Here is a 22,179-nt window from a genome sequence, read left to right on the forward strand (position 1 = left end):
GCACACAGACACACATAGGCATACACGGGTGCACAAAGGCATGCACACAGGTGCACAAAGGTGTACATACTGACACACACAGCACACAGATGCACCCAGGATCCCACAGGTGGACACAGGCACCCACAGGTGCACACATATATGCACACAGGTATGCACACGGGCATGTGCACAGAGATGCACACAAGCATACACACAGGTGCACACGTGCAAAGAGGTACACACGCGGTCCCACAGCTGCTTTTCAAATGACCTCTCCCCACCCTAACTACCACCCTGGAATTTTGCACGAGCGTCTGGAGGCCCCAGAACATACCCAGAACCCAGATCTAGCCCCACAGCAGTTGAATGGCAAAGAGGCGACACGTTCCTAATAGTTGCTGCAATGGGCCACCTCATTTCAAGCCCATTTCTTCTGCCCCGTTTCTCTGTACATACGTTCAAACATATGCGGAGCGGGGTGGGGGGGGGGTGGCGGGGAGGGCTTCCTCGGGACTCCTGTTAAATTTAATCCACAGCCCACCTATCTGGCTCTGTCATCTGACACATCAGCCTGTCCATCAGTTCATATCATCCCTGGGTTGAAAGCAGGAAGGAAGAGCCTGACCGAGGCTGGCGAGAAACGTTGGGGGAGGGGGGTGAGCAGAGCCGGTGGGTGGCCACGGCTCTGTACTTTTTAAGGGTACAGCTATTAAATCGCAGCAGCTAACATAGAAAGAAAGCTTCACTAAATCATTCCGGATGGCTTTTATCCTTCGAGTTTAGAATATAACAAACTCCTTAATGGAAAATTCAGACCTTTGCTACTCCATGAATTTCTTTCATTTCTTCCAGTTTCACCGAGATATAACTGACATAGGACACCGTATTAGCTGTAGACATACGAAACGGTGGCTTGGTATTCATACATAGAGCGATCGCCACAACAAGCTAGGTTAACATCCATCTCCTCACAAAGGGACACGTTCTTTATTTCCTCGTGATTCCGAGAATTTCTCAGTGGCAGCTGTGGGTGGCATCGTCAGGTGACTGAAACAGGTCAGGGTCAGTTTCACCAGTGTCCTGTTGAGGCCAAGCGCAGCCCACGTCCCCCGGTCATGATGTGCTCCCGTGCGTACAAAGCATGGGTGGCTGTGTGCCGTGCAGCTCCCGTGGGCGCCCACTGCTGCCACGTGGCTTCCCACACCCACACAAGACTGTCTTCGTCCTACAAGACAGGACATGGCCCAGGAGCTGCCCGAGGGCACAGGGAGGAGAAGACCGAACCATTCTTGCCTTTGAATCCGTGCTTACTTCGAACTTCATTCTCCCTGGTTTGAGATCTTCCACAAGAAGACAGCTTGCACGGTGGCCTCACTGATGCACTTCGTCCTGGAGACCCCCGGGGCACTGCATTGTTCCCAGGCTCCTCTGCAAACACGACCCCATCACGTCACCAGCAAGGTGGCAGCCGCTCATCACCCTCGCCAGCCAGGCTCTCGGCTCCGCAGGCCTCCGTCTGCCTGACCAGCCGCGGGGGGCCAGGGCCGCCTCCCTGCAGCTCCAGCGGGCTGTGGAGAAGGCGTCCATCACGGAAAGCCTGCCCACGCACACTAGTGTCCCGGGGCCACCGCGGCAAAGCGCCACGGGCTGGTGGCTTGAACCACAGGCGCTTGTTTCCATCTGGAGGCTGGAGGTCTGGGACAAAGGTGTAAGCAGGGCTGGTTCTCTTGAGGCCTCCCTCCCGGGCTCGCAGACGGCCGCCTTCCTCCCAAACAGAAGTGCCCCCACCCCCCATGTGCGTCCTGACCTCTTCTCCTAAGGAAGCGGCAGACTGGATTAGGTCCCACCCACCACGTGACCGCCTTTAACCCAACTGCCTCTTCCGAGGCCCCCATCTCCGAATACAAGTGCGTCCTGACGTGCCGGGGTTAGGGCTTCAGCACACGAATTCACGTCACCTGTGTGTGTCCCTGCTTCTCCCTCCACGGCCCGCGACCCCAGCACCCCTGCCCCCACTCCGCCACCGCACCCCCTGCCCCCTCTGTGCTTTGTGCCTCGTCCTCCCAACCCCATGTCTTGGCCGCAGCCCGGACGCTCAGCTCACAGCCCTTCATTCCTGCACACCTAAAGCAGGGGTGCCCCCAACACCCCACTCACAGCCTGCTCCTCCTGGCAGACTCCTCCGCGGCCTCTCCTCACCGAAGAGGACAGTGCCCCTGCCCCTGGGCCAGGCCTGCGGAGTCCTGCACTGGAGTCTCCCGTTCCACTCATACGTGTTTTCCTAACAGTACCCTTGTGCCGGCATCTTACCTCATGAACTCCCCACAAACACCCCCGAGCAGGTGCTTTGGTCACCCCTTTTACAGATGAATAAACTGAGGACCAGACAGGATGGGGCTTTCCCGGGATCTCACACAGGATGGGCAGGAGCAGGATATGTGGGAGGCCGGTAACTGTGTCGTGAAGGATTGGGCGCCCCGGTCTCGTGGACGACGTGGGCGTGTGACCCCTCACCTACAGTACAGTGGGATACGTACTGCTGTGGGCTGAATGTGCGCCCAAACGATGCCATCCAAGGCCCAATCCCCCTGTAGCCCCGAATGTGACCTTGTCTGGATACAGGGTCTTTGCAGATGTAATCAAGTTAAGATGAGGTCCAGCAGGGTGGCCCGTAACCCAGTGCGACTGGCGTTCTTATAAGAAGGGGGACCAGGGCCAGATCCCCATCGGGAGCCCTGTGAGGACAGATACAGAGCAGAAGGCTATGTGCCACTGAGGCGGGTAGTGGGGCGACACAGCCCCAAGCCGGGACTGGCTGCCAACTCCACAGACAGTAGAGGGAACGAAAGGCCCTCCCTGAGCCTGCAGAGGGGGCCGGGCCTGCTCGTCAGACCCCCGGCCTCGACACCCGGGCCAGGATCTGCTTCCGCTGAGTGAAGACACCTGGCTTGTGGAACTTTGTCCCGGCAGCCCCAGGACCCTGCTACGCACACTGTCTGGTGGGTGGGCCACGAGTTACCCTCCTTTTGTCCAAGAGCAGGTGGCACGCTACTTGCAGCCCGAGACCGTGGCCATGGCACGAGTCGGAGCAGAACAGGCAGTGCCCAGCTCCCCCAGAACCACGAGCCCGTCCGGCCAGGGGTACCCGCTGTTCAAGGGAGCACGCAGACACACGAACGCCAGCCCAGATCGGGGAGCCTCCCACCAGCAGGTGGACAACTTGCCAGACAGTCTCCAGGGAGCTCACGGCATCTGGATGCCCAGCGCAGGGCCAAGCCTGGCACGTACATCCAGCTGCAGGGAGTCCCCTCTGGGAAGGACCAAGCCCACGATGGATGCCTCGGCATGTGGAGGAGGAGGGGCCAGATGCCGGCCCCGAGCACTTACACGGTGCAGTGGAGGAAATGTGTGCCCCCCCCCCACATTTACAGGTTGAATCCTAGCCCCCACGGTGATGGCGCCAGGCGGTAGGGCCCTTGGGAGGAGATTAGATCACAAGCCTCATGAACGGGATGAGTACCGGGGGGAAGAGACCTCCCTCAGCCCTTACTGAGCGGTCACTGCCATACGGCCACCGCACGGGTTGAAAGGGTGGAGTTTGTAAGCTGTGACGTGTGGACGGACCCATGACACCATCCCCACAACGCAGACAGTGAAGGCAGGTGGCCTGTATCACCCGGAAAGCTTCCTCCCGCGTGTTGCGGTCTCTCTCTCCCGCCCCTCTCTGCCTCCCCGCCACCACCCACCAACCACTGACCTGTCTCCTGTCACTCCAGATCGCTTTGCGTTCTCTGGGATTTTGCATAAATACCGCTACTCAGCAAGGCTCTCTTCTGTGGTCCGGCTTCTTCCACTTAGCCTAACTGCCCAGAGAGGCAGGCGTGCTGCCGCGTGGACCCGCACTTCACTCCTCGCTGCTGCGGAGTGGCGCCCTGCCACGCGGACGTCCCACGATCGGCTTGGCCCTTACGGAGGTACACCTGAGCGACTTCCAGCTTGCACTCTCACCGACAAGGCTGCCGTGAACGTACGGACACGTGCTCTCGTCTTAGAAACGAGCCGGGTAGACAGGCATGGGGCTTGCTCTCGCCCACACAAACCTGCGAGACGGGACTGCTGTGGCCTCCGGTTACGGCAGAGAGCGTCGCGATCACCGGCAGAGAACCTAACTTTGGGGAGCGGAGGGGTGTTTGGGCGGCTAAAGACTGCTTACCTTTTTGTGGTTGTTCAGGCAAAAGGCAAGCGAATCAACTGTCAGTGGGAAACAGTTCACTGCGGTGAACGGAACAAGAGCGCAGGGGAATCCCCAAACTCGTGGCCTGGAGGAACAGCCCCCAGGGCCTACTTAGTGTGAACACGGGCAGTCCCTTAGGATCACCACCCTCCGGGAGGGCTCAGGAGACGTCTCCCCACATGCAACAGCAGGTGCTCATGTCACGTGGTGGGCGCTGATATTTAGCTGGTTCACCAGTGTCTAAGACAGGGACAAACCTCCCAGCCTCCCTTACAGCTAGGCATGATCACGTGACTACATTTGGGCCAATGGGACGTAGAAAGAAGTGGCACCTACAGCTTGTGGGTCAGGACCTTAAGGAGGGGGAGACCCCCAACCCCACTCTCACCTCCCAAGCCCTCTACCAGAGGCTTGGAACACAAACAAAGGGGAGCCCTCTGAGACCAAGCGTGTGAAGGCAGCACCCTAAGGGCGGGGACCCCAAGGGAAGAGACTGGGTCTCCAGGTGACCTCCGGGAACTCGCCCACCTCCCTCTGGACAGTCCCTTGTGACCTCGTGAAGGCTCTGTTTGGAGCCCTGTCCACAGCCTAACTAGCACCACGTTTCTGCCTCGTCCCAGCATCGAGCCTCTGCCCGGAGCTGCAGGACAGGCTGGGGCGGGGGGCACCGATGTACCATGGACAAAACAGAACACCTACGGCCAGGACAGGCCATCTGACTGCCCAGCCGCGCAACGAGGCAGGGCCAAGCGGACGCCCCACCAGCGCCTGTGCGGGGGCACTCCCTCTGCCATGCTGAGTCTCTTTTGTCCCCACGGTGGCCCTGAGCTCCCAGGTTCTCTGGACCAGTGCCCCCTCCGTGTCCCCCACATGCATCTTCAAGGCAGCTGGCCCCCTGGAGACATCCACAACAGATGTCCCCCGTGACAAAAATAACACTGCAAATGAGATGCCCACTTACAGGGACTGTTCACCGAGCACAGCTACAAGGCTCCTAACCCTCGCGGCCAGCTTCCAGGAAATCAGAAGGTGACCTCCCTGGGAGAGAGCGACAGTCCGAGGCGGGGGGACAGAGGGCCTGGGTACCCAGCCCAGCCTAGACACCTGCGGGACAGGATCATGACCTTCACACCTTCAGGACTCCACTTTCTCCTCTGCTGAGGGTTGGGGACAGACCCCACAAGCCCCCAGCCCATCTCCAGGAGGCAGACCACACAGCTCTGTGTGATACACTGACCCTCGGGGCAGTGGGAGGAGAGGTGAGCTGCCTCCCTGCACTCCTCCTACAGGAAGTCCACTCTCTTCCAGACTAGCTCTCTGCCTCGTTCCCCAGTCGGCTAGTCTGCGTCTCCTCCCTACTTCCTTCCAGGAGTTCCACTGCCAAGTCCTGCTGGGCTGGGGGTGGGGGGAGGGGGGGCGGTGGGGCTCGGGGAGGGTATGGCTCGCAAGCTACAAACATTCGAAGTTGAACCTGGGGCCCTGGGGCCCTGAAACCCCGGTCCCTCTAGTTGGCTTCACCATTACCCCTCAGGCAGTTTCTCCCTGGAGAGAACCTTGTTCTCGGGCCTGCCCCTGCCCCAGGGTCCCGGCTGTACCCAGTCCCCAAGAACCGGGGAACTTGAGCATTTAGAAGCCCCCTGCAGATGTACCTCCCCCTGCCCAGCTCCAAAAAGAACCTAGTGACCTTTCCTTGGCCAGCCCCAGCCCCCGTCCCCGTCCCACCCACCAGGAGGGTCCTCCTCTGCGGCCCCAGACAAGGACAGGCTGAGGGACTACCGACCCTGGCCGAGCGCTTTGGACCCCATACTGACACCCGGCCCAGACGTGCCCCCTGCTCAGCTTTCGGCAGACCCAGCTTGTCCTGCCCCCACACGCTCCCCTGGACAGTGGGGCCGGGGCTGACCCGTGACCTCAGGGCAGACACAGCAGCCAGGAAGTGGGTGCGTCCCCCACTCTGCTCCGTCGCAGCCTGCAGAGTCCCAGGCAGTGATGACCAGGCTGAAATGGCTGGCAGCAGGGCCAGCGAGGACAGCCCTGTCCCTTTTTTTTTTTGAATTGACGTGAAATTCACATAACATAGAATTAGCCATTTGATGTTTTATTTTTTTTTTTTTTAATTTTTTTTTTCAACGTTTTTTTATTTTTATTTTTGGGACAGAGAGAGACAAAGCATGAACGGGGGAGGGGCAGAGAGAGAGGGAGACACCGAATCGGAAACAGGCTCCAGGCTCCGAGCCGTCAGCCCAGAGCCCGACGCGGGGCTCGAACTCACGGACCGCGAGATCATGACCTGGCTGAAGTCGGACGCTTAACCGACTGCGCCACCCAGGTGCCCCATGATGTTTTATTTTTTTAATGTGTATTTATTTTTGACAGAGAGAGAGAGACAGAGCATGAGCTGAGGAGGGGCACAGAGAGAGGGAGACACAGAATCCGAAGCAGGATCCGGGCCCTGAGCCGTCGGCACAGAGCCCGACGCGGGGCTCGAACCCACGGACCGCGAGATCATGACCTGAGCCGAAGTCAGGCGCTCAACCGACAGAGCCACCCAGGCATCCCAGAATTAACCATTTTAACGTACACAATTCAGTAGCATCTAGAACGTTCACAATGCTGTGCCACCATCACCCTACCTGGTTCCAGAACGTCTCCATCATCCCAAAAGGAGACCCTGTACCCACTAGGGAGATGCTCCCTAGTCCCCTCATGCTCTTTGATGTCATGAGCACGAGTGCTTTCAGAACGGGATTGTCACACTGTCCTTGCGCTCTTGGTTTCGCCACTTACCCCATCAACACTCGGGGGACATTCCAAGAGTGTCGCCTGAAGGAACGGGCAAAATCCTAAGCTGCCTTCTACCCCAAGAAATTCCCCACGTGGGGTCCTCATTCATCCAAGTATTGAACAAGTACCCCTCGAGCACCTTCCCAGCGTCCAGCTCTGGGTCAGGCAGTGACACACGGGCATGAAAAGGGTTCAACCAGGCCACCCAGGAGCCAGGTGATGAGCTGGAAACGCAGAGGAGTAAACAGCTAAATGACAACGCCACGTGCTAAGCACTTTGAGAAGAACGTGAAGAAATATTCCACCCACGGAGTGGCCCTGCCACCCTCCACGAGCATTTCCACTTGTGCTCCCATGCTGGCTAGCATGGCCACCTGTCTCTCTGGCACCTTTTTTTTTTTTTTTTTAAAGTTTATTTTGAGAGAGAGCATGCAAACAGGGTAAGGGCAGAGAGAAAGAATCCCAAGCAGGCTCCGCACTGTCAGCACAGAGCCAGATGCAGGGCTCAAACCCACGAACCGTGAGATCATGACCTGAGCCGAAATCAAGAGTTAGAGGCTCAACCGACTTAAACTACCCCGGTGCCCCTCTCTTAGCCATCTGTACACGCCTAAGACAGGGACACGTGTGCAGGACGAGACCACAGCCAGCAGCTCACAAAAGACGACTTTAAGAGGACCCCAAGGTAGCAAAGTGTCTAATCTCACCAGTCACCAAAGCAATGCGAATCTAAACAAAAACACACTTCCGTTTTTTCCACCAGCTGGATTTTGAAGCTGCTGATTGCATCCAGCCCTTCTGCTGGGAAATGACCCTCTCGCACGCTGGCTGGTGGGATCCGAAGCTGGGTAATCCTCCTGGAGGGCAGACTGGCGCTTGGATCAAAAGCTTTCAAATTGTGTTTAACCTTTAACTCAGCAATTCCACTTGTAGGAATTTACCCCAAGGAGAAACTCAGGAGCAAACGCAAAGATTTATCTCCAAAGATTTATGTACTAGAATATTTGCAGCTTATGGCATCAAAAGACTGATAACAGGCTGAATGTCCAGCTCCAGGGGGTCAGTAAATAATTTGTGCACTCATTAAAAATCCTATTGTGGAAGAATATTGAATGCCGCTGCGAAGTGTTCGTAAACCATCAAATGAAAAGGTCTATAAACCCGAACGTGCAATACAGGGCCAATTATATGCCTTCAGCCTCCAGAACAGGCTAGAAGGGCTCACCCTCCAGGGCTGGCAGCGATTCCCTCTGCAGATGGGCGCTGGGTGACTTTGTTATTTGTTCTTGAACTTTCCTGTCTACACTAAGTCTCCCACCTTGGACCTGAATTGTGTTTGTAATCAAGAAAAACATAAGGAGTGTTTTTCTAATTCGATTAGAAATGTTACGGAGGCCGGAGCTCCAGCTTGCAGGAGGAGGGAGAATGAAAGCAGCCCTGATAAATGCGGGGAGCCGCCTGCAGGGTCGGAAGGTTCTCCTGCCTCTGACCGAGAAGCTGACGGAGCGCCCCGGGGAGCACACGCCGGCTGCCGGCCGCACCTCGCATGAGCTGGCTTGACCCGGCGCTGATTATGCAAATCCATCACTGGGCTAATCAGGGAGATGTGTCTTTGCCGCTGTTGTTTTTATTTGTTGCTTGGTAGCCAGACTCAAAACATTACTGCAGAGGAGCGACCGAGGGACAGCTTTCTTTATTCTAGAAGGAAACGTCCGGTGATGTCCCGCAGATCCAACTTCCCCCATGTTCCTTTCAGATCAGGCTTGAAATTGATTTGCTGCTGCCACGCCGCGGGGAGCTCTCTGTGTGCCCTCAGGGCTCAGGGACCATCACAGCCCTCCTTGGGGCTCTTTTCAGAAGGCCCGTGCCCAGGATGTTATTCTTTTTTTTTTTTTTTTTTAACGTTTATGTATTTTTGAGACAGAGCGTGAGCAGGGGAGGGGCAGACAGAAAGGGAGACAGGGAGACACAGAATCCAAAGCAGCTCCAGGCTCCGGGCTGTCAGCACAGCGCCCGACGCGGGGCTCGAACCCACAAACCGTGAGATCATGACCTGAGCCAAAGTCGGATGCTGAACCCACTGAGCCACCCAGGTGCCCCAAGGGTTATTATTCTGAACTAAAGTTCTGGAAGTTTCATCCCCAAAATATGTATTTTTAAAGCTTGTGATTCGTGAGAGAAAGAGAATGAAATAAATAATATTTATCAAATTCCTACTTCATGCTGGGCACCTAACGTGCATTTTCTCATTTAATCTTCAAAAAATAATGCTGTGAGGTTGGCATCATTGCCCCCAGCTTGCAGATAAGGAAACTGAGTCTCTGAGAGTCTAAATAACCCAGGCCTTCAGGGCTGGCTCCAGACGTGGCAGATGGCTTCCCCCAGCCTGAGCCATCTGAGAGAACACGAGCGAGTCCAGGATGGAGACCACAGGCTGTCTGTGACCCCCCCCCCCCCGCCAGCCCACAAGGGCCCAAGGAACCAAACTCCGCTTAGACCCCCCCTAAGTGCTTGCTGCCCCGCTTCGCGGACAGCCATCAGAGGATGGATGGAGCTCCGCGTCACCTGGCCACTCCCACCCAGCACAGGGACCCAGCGGCTGAAGACGCCCAAGGGGCCGTCGGGGGAGACAGTCCAGCTGCGCACAGCACAGGAGTCTGAGCCCCCTTCCTCGTGAAGCCAGGAGGTTTTCAGAAGCCAGGAGACAACTCTATTGGGAGAACAGCACTAATTAAATTTACTGGAATCATTGAAGAGGAAATTATTTAATATTCCGAACAGATTTAATATTTGAAAGCATGGATGGCCTTGATCCGTCGTGGGTGGGCTCTCTGTCACGGGGGCCCATGCGAGCTGGGGTCCGTGTCCCAGCCCGTGGGAGGAAATGGAGCCACACGGGGACACGCTGCTATGGAAGCAGAGGGAATGGAGAGGAGCCAGGAGTGGGCCGAGGGCCGAGGTGCTCCTCGTAATCCTGAGCGACTCTGCTCCCACCCTCCACAGGCCCCTGCGGCCACCCCTTACAGCGACATGAAGCCCTACCCGTGACCCCTGTGGGTCCCGGGCGTCTGCCCTCCTGCGCCCCCCTTCCTGTAACCAGTGTCATCGCTCGCCAAGCCACACATCAGGCAGGAGGGTCCGGAAGGCAACGTACTCCCAGGGATGCAGGATCCAAACGCCTCTGAGCCCCAAGGTGGACGAGGGAGGCGAGTGGGCACCTGTACCAAGTCCCTGAGATACCTGAGTCTGGCCCTCTGGGGTGCTGCCCAGAGACCGTCGCAAGGCCCTCTGAGAAGCAGAGCCTGCAGGAGCCACGCCCCACGCTCTCACCCGGTCACCAGGGCCCAACCCCAGACCTCTGAGCAGCAGCTGACGCCAGACCTCTCCCTGCGGGCTTGCTGGCGGGGTCCCAGGCCGGGAGTCAGCCTCAGTCCCCGCCAGGGCACGCACTCGGGGTCGTGGCATTCTGGGTGCAGCACAAGCACCCAGAAGGGAGCAGAAGGGACTGTGTGGCCGTAGGGACAGCGGGCTGGGGCTGCCACCGGCCAAGGGGGCTGTGCTCCACCAAGGAGCAAGGCCAGCTGTGTGGACCCCTGCAGGCAGGAGAAGGGGAGGGACAGGGCAGGGGGAAGGGAGGCCAACTCTCTCCCCAGTGAGGAGGGGAGGATCACTTCCTGATGGGACACTCCAGCCAAGAGTGGGGCTGGCCACGGTGAGGAGGGGTCCCGGCCTCCAAGCGCAAAACAGGACAGCTCACTTCACCCAGCTTAATCAGAAAGAGAATGCCTTGGAACTCACTAATGGGGCAGAGCTGGCCTGGGAGAGTCCTTGCTGTCTCACACACACACACCCCTCTCTGGTCCTCCGTACCGGCTGACCTAATCTCTCCCAGTGCAAGCAGGAGAGAGGGGCAGTGCCAGTGGGGCAGGAGGCAGAGGACACATCAGGGCCACTGAGTGTCAGTGACTGCAGCCTCTCGGCCAAGCGGCCCCCCGGCACACAGACAGCATCCGCCGGCCCTGGTAAGCCACCGCGAAGGAAGCAGACTGTGTGGACTGGGGGGGACAGGCAGAGGCCACAGCAGCTCCCGCCCCGGGGTGCCCAGTCTTAGACACGCAGAGGGCCACCCCGTTGCTGCCTGGCCCCAGGGCTCCTAGCAGAGAAGTGTGGAGCACGAAGGAGGCACCAGACCAAATGCAGGCCCGGCAAGTACTACAACCAGCCTTCAGGGAGAGCCCTGGCCTCAATGAAACTTCGGCAGTGATGTATGTATGTATGTGTGTGTGTGTGTGTGTGTGTGTGTGTGTGTACACACATATATGTAAGTGACTGTCTGCCTCACACTCCAGGGGCTGGAGACCAGGCACGTGCTTTGTAAGTCTAATGAAAAGTCAATAAACCGAATGCCAGGTGAGTCCAACTGAGGTTTCCATTCTGCATCAGAATCAGCTCTCGGGGTTCAGCTGAGGCTCCCTCTCCCGTCTTCTGACCCTCTACCTGGACACCAGGAGTTTCCTGACGGTGGCCCCCCAAAGCACCACCCTCAGACCAACAGAACCCTGAGACAGGTATTTTGTTGTTTTCTTTCATCGTCTCTCCCGCTTAGTTTCCTGTTCACGCTAAAGACGAGGCACGTCTGTAGCCCCCATCCAAGCTCCTAAAACCCCACGAAATAACCCTTGAGCCAATTTCTCTCTGTTAGCCTTCGCCCATCTGCCTTCGGGGCTCAGCCTCTGCGGCACCAAGCTCACCCGGCTGGCCGCCTTCGGGCATCGGTCAGAGGAGCCCCTGAATCCGGAAGGACCACCATGCCTCTCCCGCACTCCCAGGAATGCTGCTTTGAGCTCTGTCTTCAGTGGGGAACCGCAGACCCCCTTGCACGTGACCATGGATCAGCCCCTGCCCAGCTCACCCCCTGGGCCACGGCAGGAAGGAAAGGTGGGAGTGCCCCCGCTCCCTGCGGGTGCTCACGGGCCGGCAGCAGAGCGAACCCCACTCCCACCCCAAGGCAGACTCAAACTCACATCCAACGTGGGCTTCTAGGCTCACTGGACCCAGCCCCGAGGGTTCACAAGGCACCCACTGTGTTCCAATCAGCACAGGTAACAAGAAACAGGAGGGCAGCAGACCCCCAGAGGACAGAAGCCGCAAGAGGGGTCAGTGTTGGGCACAAAGAGATGCGACACCCAGGACTCTCACCCTGCCCTTTACTGTCTACACCTCCCTGACTTCACCCGTTTCCTCGACTATAAAAGTGACACCGACACAGGTGATCTGCAGGGTCTCCCCAAATTCTCTGCTGTAATTCAGGTGTAAACGGTGAGGCGGGGATGAGACAAGCCCGGAGCTCGGGGGCAGGGGCCACAGTCAAGGGTTGGAGGGCTCCAGGAAGGCTTCCTGGGGGCCCTGAGGCTCGGCCCGCACGCACAGGCCCTGGAACGAGAAGCCAGTCCTCCAAGGCACCACATGGCAACCTGCAGGTTCTGCCCTCTTGGAGGCCGGAGACGGTGGCTGGAAAGGAGCCCAGAAAGCCTAGGGCCTGGCGTCCAGGGGCTTCTCTGGCCAGGCGAGGCCAGGTGAGGCCACACGGCCTCCCTGCCTCCCCCCAGACCGTTCCCCTGAGCACAGACCGTGAAGCCAGAGACAACTGAGGCCGAGTCACTTTCGCTAGACACAGTGACATAATCAGTTACCTTAAAACTCTTAAAAGTTATAAAAAAAAAAAAAAAAACCTCTTAAAGTTATCTTGAAATAATTAAATATGAGGTAAAACACAGAAGCCAAAAAAGGAAAAGGCTTCTAACTAAAAAGGTCCCTGGCTGTCCTTTACTTACTGATCCGTCAGAACTTTTTATTTGTGAACAACTCCCCAGTGATGGATTTCCTTCACAAACAAAAAGTTCTGGCAAACCAGTAAGCGCAGGACAAACAACCCACAGGGAAACAACCGCGTGGAAAGATGTAAACGGTTCCCGAGCACAGGAAGACCTGTTCCACTTGCTCGTAACCACAGAAATTCAACTAACAGCACCGTTACTAAGCGTCAGGCTGGCAAAAATATTTAAAATAGCCAGCATCCGCAAAGGAAGGAGTAAGAAGACGCCCTCTGATACACGGCAGATGCAACTAAATCGGTAAAACCTGTTGGAGGGGCTATCGGGGAAGTTGACTAGTTTTGGGTCACACGTACCTTTGGTTCCACCCGTAGGACTCTTTCCCGCCGATCTATGTTCACAGTGCATACACGCCACACGTTAAGTGCAACATCGTCACAGCAGCAATAGCGTTGGGGGGGGGGGGGCACCTGCTGGGGAATAAATTATGAGGCGCCCATATGGAGGCATCTTATGCCATCTCGTTTTTGAACAAGGGAGAGTTACATGTGCGGGCACATCACTACCTCCACAAAAGAACTGTCACCAAACAGCAAGTTCCAGAACCATATACATAACTGATGAGAGGGACTTAAAGGAGAGGGTCGGCCAGGAACCTTTTTCTACTTTTCAACTTTTCTACACTTTTTTGAATTTTTTGCCACAGTTTTGTTTTGATTTGTTTTCAAAGAAAAAAAGGTGGTTTTAAGGGAAATGAGAAGGCTATGTTCGGGTTTTCTCGGTAAACTTAATTATCTTTTCCACTTCACTTTTTTATTGTTAATGTTAAATGGGCTTCTTTCAGGGGAAAAAAAGCGTAAAGTATGGATTTTTCAAATAGACACAGGTCTAAAAACCCATTCATAATCCCAGAATTGAAACTCAACCATTGGTAACACTTGGGGTTTTATCTACCCAAACTTAGTTTATGTGTGTACCTAAGTATGTGTGCAGGCATGGTTTGGGTTCTGTAATGTGTTTTTTGTCATGTTCTGAGTCACTCCCATGAGCACAGAAAGAAGCTGTAAAATCTGCCAGCAACAGCGACACTGAGGCCCTCCCTGCCAGTCTTCCAGACTGCACTGGCTCCCTCCTCCCCCTAGCAGGAAGATCCCTTGAAAGAGTTGTCTGCATGTGCTGGTCCCATTTCATGCCTGCCTGTGTTCTCCTAAAGTGATTCTAAGCAAGTTTAATGCCGCTCTTCTGCATAAAAACCTGTCACGGTCACCACTGCCGCCCTCCAACATGGCTAGTCCCTCTGACAAAGTGGACATGGCCATTAGCCCACTTGCTCCTTGAAAGCCTCTCCTTTCTAGGCCTCTGGGACACCACCTTCCCTCTAGGATGCCTTCTCAGGCACCTTCTAGTTTCTCATCTCCCGAAGCTCCAGACACGGAAGTGCCCGGGGACTCAATCTGGGGACACCGTCCCTTCTAAACAGGAAAGATGTCACTTCTCGCATTATTGGGTCCGTGGCTTTAAACATCATCAGTGTAACCCCTAGAGCAACCACTAAAAACAGTGCAACAGACAAGGCTACAAACCCAACACACAAATTGAAATGGAACATGAATGCAAGCAAAAGTAACCACAATGGAGGCAGAAAAGGAGCTACAAATGGACAAGAACCAGAGAACTCAAACAGAAAGCAAACAGTCAAATAAGAGAGTTAATGCTGGCCATAACAACAATTACACTAGATGTAAATGTACTAAACCTTACCCCAGTGAAAAGGCAGAGACTGTCAACTGCAGAGATGGACCCGGGCTCAAGGTAAAATATGGTCAAAAATACGCAAACAGTAAGTGTAAAATAGCTATATCAAGTTTATATTAATCACAGATTAACTAGATTTGAAGACAAAGGGTGTTAACAGAGCTAAAAAGTGACTCTGCATAATGACAAAAGGTACCTAATCTGCTGGGAAAGTATAAAACTCAGGAGCAGGTAGGCCTAGCAGCAGAACCTCAAAATAATGGGCAAAACAGAAAGAATTAAAGGGAGAGATCCACAGTTATAGTTGGATATCCTAAGACCCCTCCCTCAGCCACTGATAAAACAAGTCAACCAAAAATCAGTAAAGAAATACAAGATCTGAACAATGCCATTAACCACCTTGACCGAATTAACATTTATAAAACGCTATGTTTTTCAGATACTCATTCTTTTCAACTGTACACAGAACGTTCGCCAAGATCGATCACGTGCTTGGCCAACGGAGGGAGAAAGGTCTCAATGATGTCTGCAAGATGGCGGACTAGTAAGGTCTCAGTGCTCGTTCTCCCCACAAAAAAACAGTAAAAACAAGGAAAAAAACAACCACACGCTGATGAAAATAGCTGTGACAGAGCTCCAGAGTACAACAAAGGACGGCAAGAACCCCACAGAGCACAAACACCAAAAATAGATGCATACAAAAGTGTACCTTCTCTCTGCTTGAAGACAATGCAGAGCTCTCTCCCCCCACAAGACAACATGTGCTGAACCCAGGATCTGCCTTCACCTGCCCTCCTGGCCTCTCAGCCTGTGACCAGGTTAAGTCACTGCATAACCCGGCCAGGAAAGGGGAAGGAAAGCTACTGGACCCCCAAGCAGCCGGAAGACGGAGCAGGACCCCCGGGAGCACGCTTGGGACCAGGTTCTGAGGGAGTCTGATCAAGGGGCCTGGGGCACCAGCCAGCGGTATGGGGATTTTGCTGTGTGGTGGCAGTGGTGGAGGGTCTCTTGAACCAACGTGTGGAGGCTTGAGATCTAGGTACAGTGTCTACAGCTGCAAATAAAACCCCCAAGGTTCCTGCCTTTGGGGAATGGCCAACACGGAAAGCACGGAAGACAGAGATGTAAGGAAACAATGCAACTGGGTGAGTCCACGCTGAGGGGGTGCTGGGAAGGCCACGAATAGGTGGTGAGATGGCGAACGAGCAGGGACACCTCTCTGAGCCCCTGTGAACCTTCCCGAGGTAAGAGCTCGGGTATGCTCTACAAATCAAAGGGGGCCGGGGACAGCTCTGGAGGTGGTAGGCCAGGGCTGACGGGACGGGTCAGCACAAGCCACATTACGCTGAGGTTTTTGCTCACGAACAAGCTTTAGAGTCTGAGCAAACGCAACCAGTGGAGAGTTTCCACAGGCAGACACAGAAGGATTGCTTGTTCCAGAAGGTCACGCCGGCTACAGTGTGAGGACGGGGAGACCAGATGGAGAGCCACCTAGTCCAGGATAAGCCAGGGGTGCAGAGACCGCAGGGGCCCTGCGGTAATGCCCACGTGAGGTCACGAGTAGTCCCCAGAAGACCCTCACTTCTCTTTTTTTATGCTTATTTATTTTGAGACACAGAGAGAGGGAGAGAGAGAGGCATGAGCAGGGGAGGGGCCGAGAGAGACGGAAAGGGAAGAGCCCAAGGAGGCTCCACACCATCAGCACGGAGCCCGACGTGGGGCTCAACCACACGAACCGTGAGATCACAACCCGAGCCAAAATCAAGAGTCAGATGCTTAACCGACTGAGCCACCCAGGTGCCCTGACCGCCCTCACTTCTGACGCCAAGTGCAAGTGAGGAGACCACCCCCGGGTTTGATAATCTGCTAGAAGGACACGCCGAGCTCACAAAAGCTGATACGCTCACGACGACGGTTTATCGCGGGGACAGGCTACAAATTAAAGTCAACCGAGGGAAGAGGTGAACACAGGGTGATTCCACACACAGTCTCTGCGGCCCTGTCCCGCTGGGGCCAGCACAGCGTCAGCTCCCCGCGGCACGTGTGACTACAAGCACAGAGCACTGCCCACCAGGGAAGGCCCCCACGCCTCAGTGCCCGCAGTCTTTACCAGGGTCTACCACAGAGACACATGGTTCAGCGCCCACATGGCTGACCTCTGGAGCAAAAGCGGATACCACGTGACCCAAAGCCCCTGCCCACGTCACATGATGCCGTGCCCCAAAACTCCACCTTTTGTCACAGCGTTGGTGTGGCCCAAGCTCCCCCCTCCCCCGGAGCAAACCAAGACCTAGACTTTCCAAGGGCTTAGAGATTACCCCCTAGGGGTGCAGGGGCTGACCCGCCTTTGGGCAAGGTTAAATTCTTTGCTACTCAGAGTCCCACTTTGTGAGCTGGGCTGGCCCCACCTGGCATTTTGGGGACATAAACAAAGAATCAGACTCCAGGGGCGTCTGGGTGGCTCAGTCGGTTGGGCGTCCGACTTCGGCTCAGGTCATGATCTCACGGTCCGTGGGTTCAAGCCCCGCGTCGGGCTCTGTGCTGACAGCTCGGAGCCTGGAGCCTGCTTCAAATTCTGTGTCTCCCTCTCTCTCTGCCCCTCCCCCTCTCAAGCTCTGTCCGTCTCTCTCAAAAACAAACGTTAAAAAAAAATTAAAAGAAAAAAAAAAAAGAATCAGACTCCAGAGCAATTTTTTTTTGGGTCCTTGTCCTGCACAGGCTCACGGCCCACATACCAGTTGGGGCAGGAAACTGTTAAGGAGTAAAATTCTAGTGCCTGCCACCCTAGGCAGGGAGGGAGGGGGTCGATTCTGTGAGACGCTGCGTTCCTGACAGACTTTTCTATGGGGGAGTGGGGGCGGGACTCTGTTTCAGGTCAGTGAGAAAGAAAATGGGAATCTGTGCCATCACCACAGCAGAGACAGACAGACAGAAAGAACGCACAAAGAAGTCACTAGGTCCAAACAACCCCTTCCTTTGCAAGGAGTATGCACCAGAGAAAAGAAAACCTCTTCCTGTTCCCGAATTTGCACAGATGTGTACGGGAGAAAACCACAACTGAAACGGCCAGAGAAGGCGCTAGTACAAGCCCCATGCACGCCCAGAGCTCACACCGTGAGCACTAGGAAGTCTCTGTAACTGGCATAAAATCAGTTCAAGGGAGGCCCTGCCCAGCTCACCATCAGGACCTGGAAGCCTGCTCCTCCCTCTCCAGCCTCTGGACGAGGGTCGGAACTCACCAGCCGCTCTGCCAGGCTGCCAGGCAGTTGCCAGGACCCTGCCCGATTCAGCCTCACCCGTTCCGCTGCCCCCTCACCCGGTCACTACGTCCACCTCTCCTGCCGTGGGGTGAGCCAAGGACGCTGGGCACGCCTTCCAGGAGCAGGGTGACCCCAGGGGCAGGCAAAGGGTACCCGTGGCTCTCCCACCCTGCTTAGCTCTCTGACGCTGCCTCCGCTCTTTCTTACTTCTTGGGGTCCCAGGCACTGGGCATTTTGCTTTCCCTGCCCCCCGACATTATCCGGCCCGCATGGACCACGATGACCTCCTTTAGGAAGGATGCAGCGCCACCTAGGCAGGGGTGAAGGGAGGCGGGAGGGGGGGTAGCCCCCGCTGAAATTGGCCTGTTGTGACAAAGCCTCGCTAACTGGGGAGGGGTCCCCAGCAGGCGGGCAGATGGGGCGAGGCGGAAGGAACCGTGAGATGCCCCAGCAAGGCCCAGCACCACGACACGCGAGTGCAGAGGTGAGAGGTCTGTGCACAGTGGCGAGAGGCGCCCACCTAGACTGGTCCCTGCTCCTCCCACGAAAGCCGTCTCCCTACATCTGCCCCTTTCATCCAGAGCTGCTCCCCCTCCCTCAGCTTCTCTGCTCCCCTCTGCTCTCTCACTGCTGGTGCTTTTGGTATCTTTCCTCCCTGCTCCCCCCACCTCCTGCCTGTAAAAAGAAACCTCCACCTGGCTTTTTACGTACCCAAAATGCACAATTTGATTTGTTTCTTAGGCAACTCGGCCTCCATATTTTGTCACGTGTACCGAGCCTGGGCTGTACTTAAAAACAGAGTTTGCAGATCTCAGATGTTGTGCAGAAATTGATGGCTCCCTCGAAGGTGTTGCCAGAAAACACGAGGATGAAAAGTCCCCGTTATTCACCTGGGGTGGGGTGTGTAAAACCTCATGAAACCCCAGGCCAACCAGCCTGTCAAGAGTGAAACTGAGTCAGAGGGGAGACTCATAGGCGCGAGACAAAGCAGGCTACAGACAAAGGTGCCAGCAGACAGCAGGTGGAGGGAGGCTCTTTTCATACCCGGAGCCCCGGGGAGCCCCTCACCCCAGCCCTGGTTCTCCGGTCCCCCTACAAATGTCATGCTCCGCATCTCAGCCGCGCCCCGGGCCTTGTAGGGGCCCGAGCACAGTGCTCACCTACAAGGAACCAGCAGCATTGACAGACCCCCAGGAGCAGGACCTGCCCTCTGCCCCCAAGCCCGCCCCCCTCTGCTCTGGATGCTGCAGAGAGAACACAAGGCCTTCACGTGACAGTGCTGGCGGCCCATGTTCATCATCCCCGCCTTTCATCTCCAGCAAAGACCAGTGTTTCTTCCCGAAACACAGCCACCTCCAGGCAAAGAGCCTGCAGCCTGTCCTCTGGGTCCGCCGGGGAGCCCCAGCAGGCCCAGACCATCCTTTAATATCCAGGCACGTGCCCCTGTCCCCAGAGGCAGGGATCCAAAGAACAGCACGGACCCCTCCTCCCTTCGTGTCTTGCGTGAAGCCTGCAGTCAGTTACCAAGGATAGTGTCTCGGTCTGCTCAGGTGCTGTTAACAGGACACCATAAATTGGGTGGGCCTATAAACATCAGACAACGACTCTCACCATTCTGGAAGCTCAAAATCCTAGACCGAGGTGCCGCCAGATTCGGTGTTGATGGGTGCTCGCTTCCTGGGTCATAGCCAACGTCTTCTTGCTGTGTCCTTGCAGGACGGGAGGGATGGGGGAGCCTTCTGGGGTCTCTCATTTAAGGACACTAATCCCATTCATGAGAGCTCCACTGTCATGACCTAAGCCCCTCCCCAAGTCCCCTCTCCTAATACCATCACCCTGGGGGTTAGGATCTCAGCACATGAGTTTGGGGGGCACACACGTTCCGACCGTAGCAGATGGCATTCACCTTGCAGGGGTTAACAAGGGGCACGTGTTACCCGAAGCGTAACAGTCCTGACCCGCACACGGGGCCCTCTGCTCCTCCAGAGCAACCCTGGCATAAGTGTGGTGGCCCCGCAGGGACCCAGGGCTGTGATTTGGAGGAAGGGGGGAGTCACTCACACTCCAGGAATAAATGAAGGACTCCTCCCTGGCTTCTCTAGACCACTCATGAGCATTCAGATCCCCGAATCCCCGAACTGAGAGGGAAGGCCTGAGGCCCACGGGCCGATGCGCTTCAATCTACATCACGTACCTGCAGGGTTGCTGCGCAGAGGGCCCCACCTCCACCTGCCCCTGCGTCCTACTCTCAACCCAGCAGCCAGAGCCCAACCCAGGTCAGATCAGGACCCCCCTCCACTCAAAACCCTCCAAGAGCCACCTCCCCTCCCCCAGAGAAAAGGCCAGAGATGCATGTGTGGGAACGTGCACAGCGGCTTGACTCAAACCTGCCCAAACCTGGCAACGAGCAAGCGTCCGTCAGCGCGAAGATGGGTAAAGAAGCCGTGGCCCATCTGTCATACCACGGAACGCCATTCGGTATTGAAACAGAGGCACGCGTCTGACACACACAGCAATGTGGATGGATCTCAAGTACACTCCACGGAGCGAACGAATCCAGATGCCAAAGACTGCCCGCTGTGTGCGTCCACATGCGTAAGGTTCTAGAACATAACCTACTGCCTGGTGCTGGAAATCAGATCCGAGGGCGCCCTGGCTGCGGGGGGGGAGGCAGGGAGACCATAAAGGGGCAAAACTCATCAAACTAGAGGCTTAAGATCAGAGCCTTTTACTACGTGCCAGCTACACCTGAGATTAAGGGGAAGCCGTGAAAACAGAAAGTTCTGTGATCCAAGAGTTAAACCCAATCTGGCCACTTGCTCCCCTCTGACAACTTCTCACACGTCTGGTTCCACTCCAGCCCCCTCGCTGCCCCTCCCTCCTGCCACAGGGCCTTGGCACATGCCGATCCAGCTCCTGGAACTCTCTGCCCCAGGTCACCCGCTGGCCTCACTCAGGGCTTGCACAAGTGCCGCCTGACGTGCACCGGCTTTGTTCTCACCTGCTCTGTGTGTGTGTTACTCGTCCTCCCCCACCAGAATGGGAGCAAGGACTTTGCTCACAGCTGGGCTGTGGCCCCAGCGCCTAGAACTGGGTCCGGCCATCAGGTGCCTTTAATAAACATGTGCGTGATGAATGGCTCTGGTCAGCGTCCCTCTGGGGTGTCCACCTGTGAAGCAGCTACACACACATCCGTGGTAAAGGCTCTTAGGATAACACGTTCCTCTGAGCGTGGACGGCTTCCTCTCTCCCACAGCCACCAGCTTCCCTGTCCCTCTCCCTGCCTCCACGTGGCCCATGTCTGTGACAAGCCGGCAACAGTCACTGCTGCTCTGTCAGGGATGCCTCGAGCTAATTCCTGCAACTGCCAGAGAGGATGCCTTAATACCTCTGCACAAGACAGAGTAATTATTTCTAAACATAGCCGCCTCCCCCCGCGCTGTCACTATCAGATGCCGGGAACTCTGTAGTCAGTGCCCTAACTCCCAGCCGGGGGAACCCCGGGTCATGTAGGCATCCCCTGAGGGCACCCAATGGGCACAGGCCACACACACCACCCAGCTCACGGGCCCTGCCTCCCCGACTGAACTGGGCTGACAGACACCGGCACCGACCAGGGCCTGGTGGCCTCCGGGGTTCATTCGCCCTGATCTCAACCCTCCACCCTACTCGCCAATCACCTGGCCCCACCCTGCCCTATCCCTAACTCCTGCCTAGCTCCCTCATCCGGGGCGGGGGGGGGGCCTCCCAGTATAAGACTAGCAAGGCTAAGAGAGGAGAGAAGACCACCCCCATATTCCTTCCAGGAAACTGAGATGAGAAATCTGGGGACCACCTCCCAGATGGGAAACGTCTAGAAAAGGCCAATCCAGAGACAGAAAACAGATGGGCAGCTCCCTGGGAGAGGGGGACATGGGAGTCATAGCTAGAGCATATGAGGTTTCCCTTAGTGGCAATGGAAGTTCTACTCTTCTACTGCAGCCGTCCTTGCACAGCTATGTGAGCATTCCAGAAGCCACTCAGCCGCACATTTCAGACAACGAGTTGTAGGGTATGTGGATCATATTTTGACGAAGCCGTTGAACAAAAAAAGTAGAAGGCTCTGTAGCGGTTTCCTGGATTCCACATGTTTGGACGACCGTGCACGTGCAAATCGCAAAAGGAACGCGGGTTTGCACGCTCCGTTCACTGCTCCGCTGTTGGAGCAGTAAGAGCCCCTCCCCAAACCCACAGAAGGGCCGGGGAGCCCACACCCAGCTGTGGGGACGGTGGGGAGGGCAATGAGGAAGGAAAGGGCAGTGCACGAGGCTCAATGATCATGAACTCCCAA

General features: G+C 56.1%; 1 protein-coding gene across 2 annotated transcripts in view; it reads right to left on the reverse strand.

The window, feature by feature from the left end:
* Positions 1 to 22,179, reverse strand: part of RBFOX3 (RNA binding fox-1 homolog 3) — a 458,111-nt gene that overhangs the window by 430,766 nt on the left and 5,166 nt on the right. The window lies entirely within an intron of this gene.

Source organism: Panthera tigris, chromosome E1 (genome assembly GCF_018350195.1).
Source record: "Panthera tigris isolate Pti1 chromosome E1, P.tigris_Pti1_mat1.1, whole genome shotgun sequence".
NCBI lineage: Eukaryota > Metazoa > Chordata > Mammalia > Carnivora > Felidae > Panthera > Panthera tigris.